Source organism: Crocodylus porosus, unplaced genomic scaffold, assembly GCF_001723895.1.
Source record: "Crocodylus porosus isolate Cpor-Errol unplaced genomic scaffold, CroPor_comp1, whole genome shotgun sequence".
In the NCBI taxonomy this organism is placed as follows: Eukaryota; Metazoa; Chordata; order Crocodylia; family Crocodylidae; genus Crocodylus; species Crocodylus porosus.
The window spans coordinates 23,732,528-23,738,995 of record NW_017728906.1 but is presented as its reverse complement, the minus strand read 5'-3'; the positions used below and the strand labels follow the sequence as shown (position 1 = coordinate 23,738,995).

At 42.7% G+C, this 6,468-nt stretch overlaps 1 long non-coding RNA gene across 1 annotated transcript in view; it reads right to left on the bottom strand.

Moving 5' to 3' along the window:
• Positions 1-2,558: 2,558 nt before the first annotated feature.
• LOC109305816 overlaps positions 2,559-6,468 on the bottom strand; it is a 17,624-nt gene continuing 13,714 nt past the window's right edge. The window contains exon 3 of the long non-coding RNA XR_002099726.1: positions 2,559-2,890. This is a non-coding gene — a long non-coding RNA (uncharacterized LOC109305816). The remainder of the gene's footprint in view (positions 2,891-6,468) is intronic.

The window sequence follows — 6,468 nt, the reverse complement described above, 5'->3', positions numbered from 1 at the left end:
GACATCCAAAAATTGAAACAAGGTGTCAATTTATAAATGTTGTAAGTGCGAAATGCTGTAACTCGAAACATTGTAAATCAAGGACTGCCTATATTTAAATTCTCGTTATCTTCTGAAGGATATTGTTGTTACTTATGTGTTTCATACTGGAACGGCAGCTTGCTTCTACACCCAGCTGATGCTATTTACATTGTGGCAATATTTATTATCATGCTAAATGATTGAATCAGTGACTTTTCTGTCCTTGATTGCTTTGCAATTTCTCCACAGGAATTTTACCAGGATATGACATCAGGTAAAATTAATGTTCTCTATGGGTCAGGTATCCAGGTTGTACGCATATTGGTTTAGAGGAAAAAACAAGCAGGGATCATGGTACAGATACTTTTTATTAGACCAGCAAGATTTTTGCAAAAAAATTCTTTAATTGGAAGCTTTTGGGCACAAACACCCTTTACTAGGCACTGCAGAAAAGACCATAAAAGTTTTCCTGGGTAGAAATGAAAGTTCATATTTCATGGGATTTCACAGAGGAGTCAATATATGGAAAACTCCTCTGGGCAGGCAGGTCTTAGCTGGTAAGGAATCTCTCAGCTCTCTTGTGAGGCTCTGTGATGATGAGAATTACCTTAAACAAAGTCAGTAACAGTATCTTGGGTTTCAGGTGGTCAGAGTTGCTTCCTGCTCGGGAAATTATGAAAATTTCATTTTTTAAAAAGGCTAAAATTCAATATCTTCCATGTATCAGGTATCCAGGAGAGCTGAGTGCTGCAAACACTTATATGCATTCCTATATCTTGGTTTTGCAGTCAGACCTACGCAGGTGGATGCCTGCACCCACATGACACCTCACTGACTTCCCCAGAGATGGGTATGAGTGCAGGGTTTCACCAGTCCAGGACCCATTGCAGGGTCTTATCATCTCATGAAGTCAGTTGAGTAATGTGACAGAACAATCCTATGGACTGGTACAGGCTGAGGGACGACTGGCTAAGCAACAGCTCTGCAGAAAAGGACCTGGGAGTTGCATTGGAGAAGAAACTGAATATGAACCAACAGTGTGCCATTCTTGCCAAGACTAACAGCATACTGGGCTGCATTGGTAGGTGTATTGCCAGCAGATTGAGAGAAATGATTATTCTCTTCTAATCAGCACTGGTGAGGCCACATCTGGAGTATCACACCTAGTTTTGCCCCCACCCCCTCCTATAGAAGGATAGTGAGTCCAGCAGAGGGCAACAAAAATGGTTAGGGGGCTAAGGCACATGACTACTGAGGAGAGGCTGAGAAAACAGGGCTCATTTAGTCTGGAGAAGAGAAGACTGAGGGAATTTAATGGCCACCTTCAACTACCCGAAGGGGGGTTCCGAAGGATGGAGTTTGACTGTTCTCAGTGGTGGCAGATGACAGAACAAGGAGCAATGGTCTCAAGTTGCAGCAAGGGACATTTAGGTTAGCTATTAGGAAGAACTCTCTCACTAGGAGGGTAATCAAGTACTGGAAAACAGGTAACCCAGTGAGGCTGTGGAATCTCCATCCTTGGAGTTTAAGACCTGGCTAGACAAAGCCTTGGCTGGGATGATCAAGTTGGGGTAGCCTTGCTTTAAGCAGGGGGGTTGGTCTCTAGATGACCTCCTGAGGTCCCTTCCAACTCTAATTTTCTATGATTATACGATTCAATGGTTTCTATAGCAACAACAAAACCAGAAAAATCTCTTTGTAAAATTAGCTTGAGTCTTTAATGAAATACAGTTGGTATTTCAGTTCTCTCTCTTATTAGGTTTTGTTTTAGAATACTTTCTTTTCCTTCCCTTGGCAGAGAATCCCCGTTTCTTCCCCGATTGGCAAGTAGCATCATTCTCCTGAGGCAGGGCTGTATGGGATGCTCTTTGGAGCTTGTCTATTCAATTGCTTAGCTGTACAGAAAAGAATAGTTGGAAAACTTTAAGGCAGCGATTCCTAGCCAGGGTGTGGCAGCACCCTGTGGTGCTGACAGATCCTTTTAAGGGTTCTGTGGGATACCATACAATATTAGCACTACTACAGCCACCTACATAATTCAAGAGATAACCCCAGAGATTTCAAATAGGAATCAAAAGTGTCAAAAGCATTGTGCCCTCTTGTAGTCTGAGTTCTTTTCAAGAAAAGAATACCTCCATATTTTTTCCTCGGAAAAAAATTAGTAAAAGCTAAGAGCTTGCATTTTCCGAGGGATTCTTTGAGTCTAAAAAAACATTGAGAACCCCTGGCTTGTGGCATTCCCATTGTCTTTTACAAAGTGACTAAAAGCCAGGTCTCTAAACCTATGCAAAATAAAAAGGATGACGTTAGAAAAAACAAACAACAACGAACTAATAGTTGAATTTCAAGAGAAAACATTGACACAATTCTACCTAATAACACATTTTACCATAACAGAACAATCCTATATTGACTAAAATAGTAATTATATTTTTTACACTAATATAAATGCAATGGAATAAAAACAGGAGTTTTTAAATGCTTGATTGAAAGAATTCGATTTGTCTAGAAACTTGGTAGTTTTTTCTCCATAAGGGTGTGAAACATGCTAATATGTAAAAATGTGAGATTCTGATAGATGTTAGTATCTAGAAAATCCTAATTTAATGAGGAAGAGATGTGGCGATGGCCAGCCAGAAGAATTCCTCTGATTTATAGTTGTTCCTTTAATGTCTTGGTTAATAAAATGCAAATGTTTTATGGAGCACGTTCCATTTCAGAGGTGTGATAGAACTCTGCTGGACTGCAGAAGAGGCAGAGTGCGTCAGAGCTCCCAAGATTTGTGGCAGCCTGCCATACATGTTGCCCTGGAACTGGGATTATCTCCTGTGTCATGTCATGGAGAAATCCAAAATGTTGGTCTTTCCTTCTGAATTGAAAAAAAAAAAAGAAAAAAAAAAAAGGAATCAATTTCTCCATAAAATGGAATTCCCACTCTCTAGAACACAAGCTGTCCTGCCTAATGATGGAGAATCCTGCCAGCATAACATAAAATGCTCCTTGCTAGGCAGTTCAGCATTTCTTATTTTTAGGCTTAGTTTATGATCATTTGTTTTTACTGTCAAAGAATACTGTTTGAAACGCTCAAGCCATAAAGTTCCTGCCTCAGTAGTTAAACTACTTCTACATCTGCTTTAAATCTTCATGAATTAGTTAATGGGAAGGAAAGCAGTCTTCCACAGCAACCACAGAGAAAGCAGCGATTCCAAGTGCACTGTTCAGTAATCACTTGTGTCAAACTGTTTGCCAACAGTGAGAAGATCCTGGAAGAATTCTCACCTATCTGTGAACCCAAGGCCAAATTCTCATCTCAGATACACATACAAATTCAATTGGCCTCTCTGGGCAGAGTTTAAATTGCAGTTATGTCAGAGCTTTCTTTTTCTCTCCCAGTGTGATACCTCAGTCTTACGATGATACAGCTGAAGGTTACATGATTTATATTCCTCGTTGAAACAGGCAAACCTGTAATCAGGATTATGGAATTTTACCCCATGAGTCTGATTGGCAAGTGCTTTCTGGAATTTGGTAGATGTTATTTGGGTAGATGTGATATCTTTTATTAGACCAACTAAATAGTTGGGAAAATTGTTCTTTGCAAGCTTTTGGGTACAAACACCCTTCTTCAGGCAAAGGGAGAGTCTAGAATTTGGAAAATTTATGAAATACTGGATTAGATTTTTTAAAAACAATATGTTAAATAGACACTTGCTTAAGATGGTTGGATAGGCCTGGCCCTACTTAACTATAATTCTCTCTTTCCAGATCCTCACCTGCAATAAGCAGGTACACTTCCTGTAAAGCAAATAGAGCCATTAATTTACATTAGCTGAAGATCTGGCCCAATGCTTTTTTAAAATTCCCTGCTAATACCATTAGCTCTCACATGATGCATTACTCTAATGCCACTAAGCTTATTGACAACACACACATTCACCCCCCCCCAAAAAAGTGGGTTTTTTGGTACAATCAGGGCCAATGCAATTGAGAAACTGCATTTGGGTCTCTGCAACAAAACTCAGCCCATGAACTGCAGCCACAATGATTAACAAGGAGTTTCCAGAAGTTAATATTCCAGGCAAAAGGGTGGCTCCTTGGGAGGTTGAGCAGTGGAGAGTGGAAGTTAAAATGACTTGTGCACCACTGAACTGGAACATTCTGCAGCTGGGTCATTGATCTGCACTATTCTGGCAGGGCACCACTTTTGTATTGTTAATTTTCAATGACATAAAGGCTTGTATTAATACAGGAAACAGAATGAAAGGGCCAGCGAACTGAAGGGAAGACAAAGGAGAGGCCAACCCAAATATGGAGAATTCCACAAGCTGTGCCACAAATACAGGAACAAATTCCATCCAGGAACAATAAGAAATTCATTACTTTGTGAATCAAATATACCAGGTCAGATCCTCACTGGGGTAAAGAGATACTGCTCCTTTGAATCCAGTGACTTTATTCACTGATTGACACCTGCTGAGGATATAACTGATGGCTTACGTTACCAGTAGTGCCATGCATAAGCATTATTCTCCCCTTTGAGGGAAATACTTGTACAAAGTATTTTTATATAAATATTAAAGTCTAATGCCCACTATCCTGAAATCCTTTTTTATGACCCCTAGTATAATAGTAAGTATGAAAAGGTGCATAAACCTCAAAGAAGTTGTTCATCTATCAGGAAGAAAAATGTTTGTTCTAAAAACAAGGGGGTAATAATTTATTGTTTCGATCCTCTGTAATAAACTTGAAATAATGCCCTTAAATTTCAGAGTTTTACTGTCAGTGAGACAGTCATTAGTTCTTATGACTGAATTCCCACACCATAACATTCATCAGTGTCTCAAAACAGTTCTCCTGTACTTTCCCTAGGGCTCTATTCAGCCAAAGTGCAACTCCCTGGGTCCTCCGCACTGGGATCTCAATGACAACACACCAAACTTTGCTATGACTCAAGTCCTGTCAAAAACTTAAACTCTGGATGGCTGAATACTCCACCATACCACTTCCTTCACTGAAGGGGAACTCATATGACCTCCCCCACTAGATCAACTAAGAAACAGAGCCATCTCTTAATAATATAGTCCGAACAAAATAAGCATGCTGAATTTCATAATGGGGAACTGGTTCTACCAGAATTGCACGAGATCATGGTCTTGGAAGGTTTATGATGCAAATAGAGAAATATGAGGTCCACAAAGAAGCTTGAGTCAGTGACTTCTCAAATGATACCGGGAAACACAAAAGGGCAATGTAAATGAAAATAAGTTTACTGGAGAAATAAGTTAGTTACAAGACAGGGCATTAAAACCTGAAGACCTGGCACTAATCAAACTAAACAAAAAAGGAAGCAAGTCATCTTTCATTAGGGACAATTAGTGAACTTGGTCTGGGGAAGGTCTGGGTCCGTTCCCAGGCTCATTCTGAAGCAGGGGTGGGCAAAACATGGCCTGTGGGCTGGATCCAGTCTGACTGGAAATATTGTCTCGCCCACAGGTGGGTGCCCACCAATTAATAACATCTAGCCTGGCCTGCAGCTGCCCTGCTGTGCTCCACATGGGGCCAAGCCCTGTCCACTCCTGCCAGGGCAACAAGCTGCACTCCCACCTTTGCCCGCAGGATGGGGCCAGCCCTGGCCAGCACGTACAGCTTCTGGGTTAGGCTGCTGTTGCTATTGCTGCAGCCACCCGGGGAACTGCTCAGCTTCCCCAGCCTCCAGTGGCTCCTCCTCCTGTCCCTGCTGCAGCACTCCAGGCACCAGGCAGGGAAGTGGCAGTGGGGAGTGGGGAGTGTGGGGCCCATGCCCGGAGCCCAGAGCTGGGGCTGGTGGGAGCACAGGGTCTGTGCTGGGGCTGGTGGGAACCTGGGGCTGGGTTGACCTGGAGCACCAGGAGCATAAACCCTGGGTTGGCAGGAGCATGGGGCCAGGCTGGTTCCATTGCACAATGCTCCCTGTGGCTCATGCACAGCTCCCAGGACTCAGCCAGGGCAGTAGTGAGTAGTGAGCCAAGCTGGCCTGGCGTCTTTGTATGGATCTCCCCACCACTCCTTGCTGATTCCCAGGAGCTGCACAGGGCAGCAGGGAGTGAGGCCAGACCACCAGCTCCATCACATGCGACTCCCAGCTGAGTCCTGGGAGTTGCATGTGAGCTGCAGGGAACCCCAGACAATGGAGCCAGGCTGGCCTGGCTACACTCCCTGCCATGTGCCTCTGCAGGGCTCCACCTGCTGCAGGCTATGAGCACTTTGAGGGCCCACTGGGGGCTGTGCACCAGGGGGAGCATGTGGGATGGCCCCCACATGCATACTGCACACAATAAAATAAGAGTAAGGCTATTTTGAGCTATTATGCCATCATCTCTATATACACTATGCAAAACACACATAACAGGGCAAAAATATTTTTTGAAATAAAATTAAAATATCACAGTAGATGTTTGATTTTTAGTA